Raw genomic sequence first — 13,529 nt, forward strand, 5'->3', positions numbered from 1 at the left:
GAATAATAATGGAGCAGAATTTGCCAATCAAGAGGTCAGAGACCTGTGCAAAAATATGAACATCATGGTCATCAATATCACAGCTGAAATGGACTTTGTGAAACGAATTATGCAGTGATTGATGAAATGCTACAAACTTTTAGCTGATCAAGCACCCTGCAAGTTGACAATCGCGCTGGCATCGCTAGAAAGTACTACAAATGGTTGCATTTTCTTTGCATGTTTGAATGCTTTACTTGCATGTAGACAAGCCTTCATCAAGATGGAGGTCTCAGAAAATTCAGAGAGCATGGAAGCATTGTATAAGATCATCTGAGATCATCTTAAGGAGATTCAATGTGCTGTGAGAGGGTCATAGGGATGGAAAGTAAGGGAACAGATCATGATGGTAGAAAAGTATTCATTCAACATGGCAATTGAAACACTCCGGTTTATTCATTAGAATTAATTACAAAATCTCAGGCTCTGGGCAGCCGATAGAAGGCAGCTTGCACCACATCTGCTCATGTGCTTTGCGATGAAGGTCTTGAGGAACGGAAGGTAATAGATTAAAGGCTAGATAGTGGCAATATGAGTGAAGACATATAAGAAGACTATCACATCCAAAGGCAAATTGTCCAGAACGCGTATTCGGGTGACATATATTTCAGAGGGTGAAGTGAATGAAGGGGATGCAACAATTGTGGGAATATATCTCAAAAACTAATTGGCGGATTTCAATGAAACTTGGAACACAGATAGGAATGGTCAATGGGTGAAGATTAGTTTTTGACAACAATGTGGATCCAGATCCAGATCCAGATCCAGATCTTGGAATTTTTTTAAAGGACCTATTAACATTGGGAGATGGAGCAAATTAACTTTATTTTTCTAAAGAATGTTGCGGGTTGTTTTCTTTAAATGTTTGTCATAGATTGTCTCAGTGAAACTTTCCACAGCTGTCAAAATGTGAGCAGAGTTTTCAGAGCAGGTCATTGATTGTGGATCGGTCTGAAGCCTCCTCAGTGAGATGGAAGCTCTTAATAAAAATATTTATTTTTCAGCTTTATAGTTTCAGAGCATCAACCAGGCAGGGAAAAGCCTCTGGAAGAGCTGCAAAATTGTAATAATGAGTTAACACTGGGGCTGAGGTACACATTCGACTGAGTGCCCTGTTCACTTGTTATTTTATGTACTTTTCATCTTTGCTGCTCCAGCTCATGGGCCTTGGGCAGGATGCAGAACTGCAGGTTGAGGGTCGAGGTGGCTGATATTGTAGCCCATAACATTCTACAGTGCCAGCTGACAGGGTTGGGCTCAGACAGGCTTGAGCTCAGCAATGGGGGCCTTGCCACCAGGTTCATGGTTGAGGTCAGGCTTCAAGATTCAGGGGGAGACCAATAAATGAGCAAGGCGGGGAGGCCGCTGCCTGGGCCTCTGTACTGGTTCATGGTGCAATATCAGAGGGGGAGCTTAGCCTGGATCTCGCATCTGCATTGTTCAATCACTTCAGAACAAAGCAGCGTCATGCCTGGCTTCAGGGCTTTATCTCTTTATCTTTTACCTTTTTGAAAAATTGCTCTTACTTTGAATTATTGCGTAGTCCATGACAAATTGAACTCCTTTTGTGTGAAAGGCAATGATTCACTCATGTTATAAGAATTTATTATTTGACTGTCATGTCCGGCCAATGCCTTCAAGAGACAATGAGACAACTTGGGGAGGAGAAGGAAGAAGAAACTCTTTTTTCATATATTTAATTTAACATTTCCTCATGATAAACAACTTCATACAAATCTTTGCTTAACAGTGAGTACAGAAATGTTTTTGGACTTGATGTTTAGTCGCTTCAGGGACTTATCGTCATCCAAAGACTTGTAAGACATTTTCTCTCTGCTTCACTTTGACTTTCCTTTGCAACACTACAGCTCCCATGGCTACCTTTGTGGTTGCCTCATCTCCCAGGAGCTTCATGGGTCTGGTGGGCTTCAGGTTTGCATCCAGCTTGTAAACATTGGGAATTCCCATCAGCAGGCGGAGTTCAACGATCACAGCTTCTGACATACCCTCGAAGTGCTTGATGATGTTGCACAAACTGTTGCCATGGCTGCAATCAGGATGCACTTCGCCACCTTAATCTGTGCCACAATCATATCATTCCCGAAAGGCAAAGCTTGTGCAACGTTATCCTTCAGACTACAGATTGACAGGTTAGAAGATTTTAGTCCCTCCTGGCACCTTGCCTTTCTGATGTTACAGTAACAGGGCTGCTGCTGGTCCGAGGTGGGGGGGTGGCAAAGGAGCAGTGCCAGATTTTGATCTGTTCCTCACTGTACTTAACGGTGGCCTCAGCCTCATTGAGGCTCTTCCTGAGCAGCCAGTTATGGGCAACGAGCAGCCACATCTGGATGATGCCATCCAGAATGAGTCAGTGTGTAGATGGCCTGCTTCAGCACCAAGGTAAGCATGTGTCATGAAAATGTAATAACTTCCATAATATTATTTAATTTATTGTAAAGGTAGGTTAATAGTGGGATTTGAATTAGTTTCTGTGTATAGGGGTATGTGTGGGGGCTTTAATTGAATTGCAGGCAGCTAGTCTGGGTGCTTTGACGTATCAGAAGAGAAGCTAGGTTTGAAATGCTAAATACGTAAACTTGGCTGAAGTTTGAGAATAGGTGGTGTGAAGAATATTTGCATTTTTAGATAAAGCAGAGTAGTGAATTTCAAAGAGATGGTAAGGTGTTACACCCACCCAACAGAGGCTAAGCCAAACAGTGTATTTATTTTCCCCAAAGATTCCTGATAATATGAGTGCTATGAAAGATTTATATTATGGAAGAAGTAAAATTGTAAAGACATTTTGGGACAGTGGGATTTACATTAAAAAGGGAGAAACTGGTACAAAGGAGATGAGGTTATGTGTATGAAGAAGGAATTCTAAGATCTAACAAGTGTGAAAAGCCTCCAGCTTATGTACCAAACTGCTGTCTCCAGGAACCGAAGCAAAGAGAATTCATTTTAAATATCACTGTCCAGGGTACTGTGCTCTTTGGCTGGGTCTGCTGAAATCTATGTTGTTTTACTGTTGCCTTAATGGAGGTGTAACTGGGTTAATTAGGGGATTTAAGAGCTATCATAGTAGTAATTTGAAGACCTATATATGTGCTTAAAATCATTTCTTTTATTAATAAATGTTTAATTTAGTTTTGTAAAAAACCTCTAAGACTCAGTGGACTTATTACTACTGAATTCAACGCACGCAGCTCAATAAAAATACTAATTGCAAAACAGATGTGGCGGCTGTTTCATGTTTCCCTCAGGGATTTGAGCCGCTCAGCATTTACCATCCGCAGTGCTATAACACGTCAAACTGGTAACCACCCCCTCAGAGAGCCTGGGCCCTTCACTGGGCAGCCACCAGCCACTATTCTCTCAGGTCAGCACCAAACCATCTACTGAAGCAGTTCTCCTGGTTTAAGGAGCTCTCTCTGTGCCATATGCTCACCAGCTTATGAAAGGCCACAGCAACTAGGAGGCAGTGGTTGCTATGGAGACTGAATTAGGCCCTGCACTGTTCCTTGGAACGTCGGCCCATCATCAGGGTGGGAAGGAGAAACAAACATACATGGCTTTCCAGTAGCTGGAGGTTTTAAGAGAAAGAAACTTTGTCACTTCAGTATACATAAACAGACATCCCTCGCAACCCCACATGCTGTCTGTGACCCCAACTGGGGTCATGACCCACAGTTTAGGAACCGCTGCTGTAATTGAATAGATTAGATGATGAAATAAAGGCCACAGAACAGCCTTGGGGCAGAACCAGAAGTCCTCATGGTTGTGACGTCCTAGTGGTTGCCAATAAATTTGAGGATAAACTAATAAGAGAAGCAAAACAAAGGGAGTTAGATAGAAAGAATTCAAGGTTTATTCTGAGGTATCAGATAAGGGGCAACCAGCCATGTCACCTTCGTGGATTTATACTGAAATTTATTGTGGATGGGACTAAGGCAAGGCTAGTTGCTAGGGTAGATCGACAGGGTGATACAAATGTTAGAGTGGATTCTCCTGCAGCTGGAAAGTAATCTCAATCTTTTTAACTCTTTTGGCCACATATTCAAGAGTGTGTAGGTCAATTGACACAAAAGCCACATTTCTGCAGTGGGATACTTTTCAGAGAGAAGTGCTTCTAAAACCACGCAAAGAGGCTGCAGAAAGAAAGAGATAGAAACTAAATAAATGCGTTTATGTTCTGAAAGAGACTTCCAGGGTCTGATCTTTTTTGGAGAGATCGGTTTTGCTGAAAATACATTGTGGGTTCTGCTTTTTAGTTGAACACAATGTTTTACTGATACCATGAAGGAAAACTTCCAGCTATCCTCACGAAGCATGTTGATTATTTCTTTGGGTTGGTACTGTCGAATTTGAAAAATGTGTTACTAATAAGATTAGAATAGAATTTAAAACTGGGAGCCAGGCTTGTGGGACTTATAAATATATTGGGTTAGCTATGAAGCAAAGTAGATGTGGAATAGCTTTGCATCAACAATCCTATTTAGAGCATATTACTCCATATTATCCCCATCCTGTTAAATAGTATTAGGTCACAGAAAGATGATATTATATCTAAAGAAGAAACTGAGCAATTTTTTTTTTTTAATTCATTCACAGGATGTGGGCTTCGCTAGCTGGGCCATCATTTATTGCCCATCCCATGCTGCCCTTGAGAAAGTGGTGATAAGCTGCCTTCTTGAACCTCTGCAGTCCATGTGGTGTTAGTACACCCACAGTGCTGTTATGAAGGGAGTTCCAGGATTTTGACCCAGCAACAGTGAAGGATCGGCGATATATTTCCAAGTCAGGATGGTGAGTGACTTGGAGAGGAACTTCAAGGTGGCAGTGTTCCCACCCATCTACTGCCCTTGTCCTTCTAGATGGTACTGGTCGTGGATTTGGAAGGTGCTGTCGAAGGCAACTTAGTGAATTCCTGCAGTGCATCTTGTAGATGGTACACACTGCTGCTACTGTGCGTTGGTGATGAAGAGAGTGAATGTTTGTGGATGTGGTACCAATCAAGCTGGCTGCTTTGTTCTGGGCAGTGTCAAGCTTCGAGTGTTGTGGGAGCTGCACTCATCCAGGCAAGTGGGGAGTATTCCACCACACTCCTGACTTGTGTCTTGTAGATGGTGGAAAGGCTTTGGGGAGTCAGGAGGTGAGTTACTCGTCGCATAATTCCTAGCCTCTGACCTATGGCAAAGCTGATTAATTAGTTGAACTGGCTGTGCACTCAAGGCTAGCCCTGCTTTAGTTTTGAAGTGCTGGAATTAAGTAATACGATGAAACACCCTAATATTGTGGAATGTTTTAAGAGCAAATTAAACATTAAATATACATTTCTCCATATTTAACTTAAGTTCCCATCTTTAGGTCACCCACAGAGCATGAAGCTAACCAATTTTGGCAATGCTTCATATGCCCATTTTCCTAATGGGTATTCTAGTGCAGCTGGCTTCACATTTCTGATGGGTAAAAATGGAAAATGTTGTCCTTTAGCTTTGGAAGCTAAGAAAATAAAAAGGATGGTTAAAAGTGCATTTGATACTGAAACACTGGCTCTTGGAATCCCATATCCACTGCCTTCACAAGTCAAATATTTTAAGTGAGATACTGAAAACAGTATACCTATCGAGTCTTATGTAGATGACCATTCATTGTAGGATAATGTAAATTCTAAGAAAAGGTTACGGATTGACCTTGTGCCTTGAAACAAATGCTGGAGAGAAAATAAATCTCAAATAAATAGGCAGTTGCAGGTCATCAACTGTCGGATTGTTTTAGAAAAAAGTCACGTGAGAAGAAATGGTCAGGGGTCCTTGAGAAGTGTCTCAGAATCTAATGCTTTGCAGTGTGTCAGGAAGGTATAATAATTCTCAACGTTATTGGAATTTATGTAAAAGAGAGTGTGTCTATGTGTGCACATGTGAGTGTGCGCGTGCGTGAGACAGACTTAATTGAATTAGAGGCAGCTAGTCTGGGTGCTTTGATAGAAGAGAAGTTAGGTTTGAAATGTTAATTAGGTAAACATGGGGAAGTTTTAGAATGTGAAGTGTAAAGGGGGCAATTTTCATTTTTAAACAAACTAGCGTGGCTTGAATTCAAAAGCGGAAGTGTAATGTATACCTATCTAGAAGTAGTAAGAAATAGTGTGTTTATTTATGTTTCCCCAAAGATTACTGGTAAAACTTAAGTGCTATGAGGGATGTTTATTATCAGGAAGATAAAGTCCAAAGGCACAGTGAAACAATGGGCATTTGCATTCAAAGGGAAAAATATGTACAAAGGAACGAGGCTGTATGTAAGGGAAGGCAGTCTAAGATTCAACAAGTGTGAAATGCCTTCAGCCTGTATGTACCAAACTGCTGCCTTCAGGAACTGAAGTTAAGAGAACACTTTGAATTCAACTGTTCAGGGTATCGTTTACTTTGCCTGGGTCTTTTAAAAATATATCTTACTGTTGCTTTAACAAAGTGTAACTGGGAGTCAGATTAAGTTGGGGATGTACAAGTTATTGTAGCAGTACTTTGTAGACATATGTTTGTGCTTACAATCTTTTTTATGAAAAAGTATTTAATTTAGTTTTATAAAAATCTCTTAAGACTAGGTGGTCTTATAATTACTGAATTCAAAGCCCGCATCTCGAAACATACAAATTGAAAATTAGCTGTGGCAGTTGTTTCAAGTTTCCCTTTGGGATTTGAACAACTCAGCATTTACCATCAGCTGTGCCATAACAAGAGAAAATGGAGGCCTTTGATTTAATTTGTTTTGGAATTTCGGTTGTGCATATAAGCTAATTTTTAAGAAAGAGAGAAGAATTGTTAATTGTATACAGGTGGTGAGTGCTAACTGGGGATTCACTTGTGCCTTTCTGAATACAAACAGACAGGCTTTGGTGATAGGGTAGGGAGATGCATGCATGCACTGTATATCTGTGTAAATAAATGCTTAAAGTGTGTAAAAATTGGCTCCTGTTTAATGCTTCACCAACTGTCTTTCTGGAGCATAACAACTCTTTCATTTCTGTGCTTTAGTACCATGCTTTATGTGCCATGGGTGACATATGAAGCAGGTGTGCTGGGTGCAGGGCAGCTTGTGCATTATCAGCACATTGACTTCATGAGTGTTTAAAAATAATTTTCAAGATGGAATTTGTAATTTTATTTTGCATTTTCTCTTCATGTCCACCTTCGGTGTCCCTACTCTATGAAACATTTTGACTAAGGGGACAGAGGGGATAATATTTCCAACTTCTCTAATCAGTGATAATTCATAATCAACCAACACATGTTGTCAAAGTCAGTATTCTCTAATTTCTCATCTGTGAGAAAGCTTTTGGTCCCTTCAGCAACTACAACCAGAAGTTATGACATTAAACACAAGTATCATTTTGTGGCACACCATATTCACGCCTCAACATGCACCACCTTAAACTTTTACCATAATAAAAATCAAAACAAATATGGTGACAACTTGTATTTCATACTCCCGTATGAGCACAAATTAGCAATTCAGGGCACTTCCCCATCTAAAAACATTAATGAGTGAAAAACAGCAAGTAGCATATGTCCTAAAACCCACTATGATTAAGACCAGCTAATTTGTAATTCACTAACTCCTTTTCAGATTGGGCCGTTCATGAAGTTTCCCACTCATTGTAATTCCTTTCTTTATTCCATTGTTCTTAATAAACCGCAACTCACCTTTCTCATCGGCACATCCCCTTTTTTAAAGGGCCTGTTCTGAGTCTTTCCAATGGTACAAGACAAAAACGACTCCCAGTCCAAATGGCCCCTCAAAAGATAACCCACTTGCTTTTCACAAACTTCCCCTTGAACAAGGATTGGCAATAATCTCAGGTTAACAAAGCTAACTGTAAAATAAATATGTAAACCTAGCATTTAGAGCAGAAAAAGGAAGCCCTACAATGGAATAATACAGAATTTGCATTTATATTAACTGCTCTGACATTGTCAAATTCAACACGCATGTGCCATTCACTTATTTCAAAATTATGAAAATGGAAATAAAGTAAACACTGGGCCAGTTCATAGGTTTCCAAACATATCAAAACCATCCCTGCAGAGCTTATATTCTGCCATTAGCCTAATGGGATCTGTTTTGACACAGCAACAGTAAAAGAGCTCTGCCAAAACCAGACTTGCATCCCTGGCAAAATTCTGCTGCCCGTGTCCACCAAATCCCATTCACCTATCAACTCTGGCTCACCTCAATTTTGATTTATGCCTTAATTTTAAAATTCACATGCTTGTTTACAAATCCCTCCACAGACTCACCCCTCCCTATCTCTGTAATGTCCTCCAGCCCAAACAACCAAGATATCTGCGCTCATCTAGTTCCAGCCCTTTGAGCATCCCAATTTTAATCACTCCACCATTGGGGCTGTGCATTCAGCTGCTCTGAAATTCCTTCCATATATCACTGTGGCTCACTATTCTACTTTCCTTGTTTAAGATATTCCTTCAAACCCCTCTGACCAGATTTTGGTCATCTGACCTAATTCCTTACACTGCTCAATGTCAATTCTTTTGTTTTCTAATGCTCATTTGAAGCACCGTAGGATGTTTTAGTACATTAATGGCGCTATAGAAATATAAGTAGCTTTGTTGACATTAAGTTATTCATTAACAGATGTGGGCATTGCTGGCTAGGCCAGTATTTATTGCCCATCCCTAATTGCCCTCAAGAAGGTGGTGTTGAGCCGCCTTGAACTGCAGTGCATGTGCTGTAGGTACATCCACAGTGCCGTTAGTAGGGGAGTTCCAGGAGTTTAACCCAGTGACAGCGAAAGAACCAAATCAGTATATACATATATCCATGAGAGGATGGTATTGTGGCCTGAATGGGAACTTGCAGGCGATGTTCCCATGCACTTGTTGCCCTTTTCCTGCTAGGTAGTAAAGGTCATGGGTTTGGAAGGTGCTGTTAAGGAGCCTTGGTGAGTTGAAGTGCACCTTTCAGAAGAAGGTACACACTGCTGCCAATGTGTTGTGTTGGTGAAGGGAATAAATGTTTAAAGTGGTGGATGGGGTGCCAATCAAGCAGGTTGCTTTGTCCTGGATGGTGTCAAGCTTCTTGAATGTTGTTGGATCTGCACTCATCCAGGCAAGTGAAGAGTAATCCATACACCTGACTTGTGCCTTGTAGATGATGGCAGGCTTTAGGGAGTCAGATGGTGAGTTACTAGCCTCTGACCTGCTCTTGTAGCCACGGTATTTATATGGCTGGTCCAGTTCAGTTTCTGGTCAATGGTAACACCCACAATGTTGATAGTGGTGGTTTTAGCAATGGTAACACCAACAAATGTAAAGGGGAGATGGTCATTGCCAGGTATTTGCATGGCACAAATGTTACTTCGCACTTATCAGCCCAAGCATGAATGTCTTGCCGCATATGGACATGGACTGCTTCAGTGTCTGAGTCGTCACTAGGTTGGATTTGTCCTACTTTTTTTTGTGGACAGGACACACCCGGATCATTTTTCATATGGCTGGGTGGATGCCAGTGTGCTGCTGTACTGGAATAGCTTGGCTAGGGGTGCAGCTAGCCTGGAGCACAAGTCTTCGATAATATTGAAGAGTTTTCAGCACCCATAGTCTTTGCAGTATCCAGTGCCTTCAGCTGCTTCTTGATATCATATGGAGTGAATCGAATTGGCTGAAGACAGGCTGTGATGTTGGGAACCTCAGGAGGAGGCCGAGGAAGGGCAAGGTATCTCAAAAGTTTGAGCAACAGGTGAAGCTAGCTGTTTCACGCTGCTACTATGCAGTAACAACATGAATGCTATGCAGTAGCAACATGAATGGTATTTGCCACTAAAAGGATGCTGCCATCAAGCCAAAAAGACATTCTGCCTATCACACAAGTGAGTAATGAAGCATATGAATATCAGTGCCAGTGAGATGCCAGGCCATACGTCCCAAAGCCTGGCGGATTGTATTAAACAGCATGTCCCAGCCGCTGTTCACAACGGGCAAGGTACATACCGCATCCAACCAGCCTGTGCTTGCAAAACTCAAAACAATGTCCAACATTAGATGCGATTCTAAGATTGGACAACATTTGCTAAATAATCCTCAGAGTGCCAAGAATTACACTAACAACCAATTTAAGATCGTCAGTCGGGCTCGCAGTGTGGGGCACATTTGCGTGTACTGGAAGCTATGTATATTAATACACATGGCCCTGTTCTTTGCAGACAAAGAACATGCATACATATTGCACTTGTTTCAGCTAAACAAAATAAGTGACAGTCTTTTGCTGACTCATTCCTCAGGGCAATGCCTTGACAATCAGGGTCAAGCTGCCTGATTTAAAAACCAACAATGCTTGGCAGTTAACTGTCAGTCGCCATCACTGATGCATTCTCCATGGCAATGCCACTACCAGAGTCCACTCGCCAACCAATCAGCACTCTCAAATACAGTACAAATTGTTTTCCCCTTATATTGGTATCCTTGAAGTGTCCTGAAGAGGGCAAGACGAAAAGCTTCAACATGCCTCTTTTTTCAGCAATACTCAATTTCTTCCTCCAGATATGCCACAGTGGTATAGACAATAGCCACTGAGACCAGAGGACTTTCCTTCCTGTGTCCCAAAATAATCTCATAATTCCATCCTTATTTCCACAAATCCAGTGAACTCACGTATGTGAATCCTGAAAAAAGACCCAAGAATCTTCCCTACTCCTTATACTTGGGTTACCAAAAAGGCATTTTCTCCTCTATGTCAATTTCCTCCCTTTCGTGCTATATCAAAGCCCAAAATCCACAAGCTGCCTTCCATCATGATTTTGCCAAGTTTAATTTTTTTTTCATAAGGTGCATTCAAGCACGTTGTCTTGTCCACTTACACTCTTCCAGAAAAGATCACTGCAGCAGACACCTGGTAAATTCTGCCCACACACCACCTCACGTACACCCCACCCCCCACACCAACTCTAAGGGTTTTAGACCAAATATTCATCCCCTCCCCACTAATGCTTCCTTACATAAGGTTTGTCAACTCAGCACAAACAAGGGACCAAGCCCCAAACTTCCAACAGTTTGTAAGCCTCAGCTATAGGGTGACTCTCAAATTTGTCTTTGGCTCTGTTGTCAATTTTTGTGATTATGCTCCTGTGAATTGCCCTGGTGCTATCCTCTACATTAAATACATTATGGCCATTGCTGCTAGTTGTGCCCACCATGCACAGTCACCAGAACATTCAAGTCCAGATTGGGAGGATTGCATATTGACTTTGCCTGCATTATCCAAGTGTCAAGGTTCACCCTTATGGCTATTACCCCCAGATGATGGCTGAAGGCTATAAGTGAAATGACAACGGATTAAAATGCACTTAGTTACGTTTTCAGACTTCCTATGAAGATCCCTTTGCATTCTTAAACAGGTTATGAAATTAAAGGCAGTTCAATCGCCTACCTGCTATCTGTAGCACAAGAGATTAGAGATGATCAAGATGAACAGCATATATTATCAAATTTCCAGCAAATGACCTTTTTGGAACACTGTAAAGACAGCACAACAAGGATGTTGGCAAAACTCTCAAAGGAATTGGGCTAGCTGCAATGCAAGACCATTAAAAACTTGCAGGGAGCACCACTTCTGATGATATTCATTCATTTTAGGTTAACCGCCTATTACTATCCTCTCGCCCAAGCTACTTGAATCATCTAATTCAATTAACCATCAATTACTGTCCTTCCTCCCATTTATGAAGGCACAATCTGAGCATTTCATTTGGGGGGGTGGGGGGCGCGTGGCGTGGAAAGCTTGCTCTAAACAATATATTGCACAGCAGTAGTTAAATTGACAAATTTTTAAATATATTTATCAAATCATACAAAATAAAATGATTGCAGCTGCATTTTACATAGGATACATTGGATTATTACAGCACTGAAACAGTGCATTCGGCCTAACCAGTCCATGCCGGTCTTTAAGTTCCAGTCGAGCTGCCTCCCATCTTTTATCATCTAAATCTACCATTGTAACCTTTTATTAAGCTTATCATGAACTCAGTTATATTGTCGTTACATTTCTCCTAAATACCTGCTTCCATTTGTCACAAGATAAAATATTGCTGAGTAATGTGGTTGACTCTTAAATGCCCTAACAAGCCACTTAGTTGTAACAAACCGCTACAAAGACACAAAAAAAAAAGGGATGAAACTGGACGGACCACCCAGCATTGACCTAGGCACCGGAAATGACAATGGCAATCTCAGCCCTGTCAACCCTGCAAAGTCCTCCTTACTAACATCTGGGGGCTAGTGTGAAAATTGGGAGAGCTGTCTCACAGACTAGTCAAGCAACAGCCTGACACAGTCATCCTCACGGAATCATACCTTACAAATAATGTCCCTGACACCACCATCACCATCCCTGGATGTGTCCTGTCCCACCGGCACAGTTGGGAGGGAGTTGTCCTGGGAGTCCTCAACATTGACTCCGGACCCCATTAAGTCTCATGGCATCAGATCAAACACGGGCAAGGAAACCTCCTGCTGATTACCACGTACCGCCCTCCCTCAGTTGATGAATCAGTACTCCTCCATGTTGAACATCACTTGGAGGAAGCACTGAGGGTAGCAAGGGCGCTGGATGTACTCTGCGTGGGGGACTTCAATGTTCACCACCAAGAGTGGCTCGGTAGCACCACTACTCACCGAGCTGGCTGAGTCCTAAATGACATAGCTGCTAGACTGGGTCTGCGGCAGGTGGTGAGGGAACCAACAAGAGGGTAAATACACTTGACTTCATCCTCATCAACCTGCTTGCCGCAGATGCATCTGTCCATGACAGTATCGTTAGGAGTGACCACCGCACAGTCATTGCGGAGACAAAGTCCGCCTTCATATTGAGGATACCCTCCATCGTGTTGTGTAGCACTACAACCATGCTAATTGGGATAGATTTCGAACAGATCTAGCAACTCAAGACTGGGCATCCATGAGGCGCTGTGGGCCATTAGCAGTAGAATTGTACTCGATAAACAATCTAACCTCATGGCCCGGCATATCCCCAACTCTACCATTACCATCAAGCCAGGGGATCAACCCTGGTTTAATGAAGAGTGCAGGGAGACATGTCAGGGGCAGCACCAGGCATACCTAAAAATGAGGTATCAACCTGGTGAAGCTATAAAACAGGAGTACTTGTGTGCCAAACAGCATAAGCAGCAAGTGATAGACAGAGCTAAGCAATCCCACAACCAACGGATCAAATCTAACCTCTGCAGACCTGCCACATCCAGTCGTGAATGGTGGTGGACAATTAAACAACTCACTGGAGGAGGCGGCTCCACAAATATCCCCATCCTCAATGATGGAGGAGCCCAGCACAGCAGTGCAAAAGAAAAGGCTGAATCATTCGCAACAATATTCAGCGGGAAGTGCCAAGTGGATAATCCATCTCGGCCACCTCCGGAGGTCCCCAGCATCACTGATACCAATCTTCAGCCAATTCAATTC

General features: G+C 42.1%; 1 protein-coding gene and 1 pseudogene across 9 annotated transcripts in view; both read right to left on the reverse strand.

Annotated features, from left to right (window-relative positions):
- fbxw7 (F-box and WD repeat domain containing 7) overlaps positions 1-13,529 on the reverse strand; it is a 424,910-nt gene that overhangs the window by 357,045 nt on the left and 54,336 nt on the right. The window lies entirely within an intron of this gene.
- LOC144688679 (phosphoglycerate mutase 2-like) overlaps positions 1,843-13,529 on the reverse strand; it is a 35,532-nt pseudogene continuing 23,845 nt past the window's right edge.

Source organism: Cetorhinus maximus, chromosome 1 (assembly GCF_964194155.1).
Source record: "Cetorhinus maximus chromosome 1, sCetMax3.hap1.1, whole genome shotgun sequence".
Classification (NCBI taxonomy): domain Eukaryota; kingdom Metazoa; phylum Chordata; class Chondrichthyes; order Lamniformes; family Cetorhinidae; genus Cetorhinus; species Cetorhinus maximus.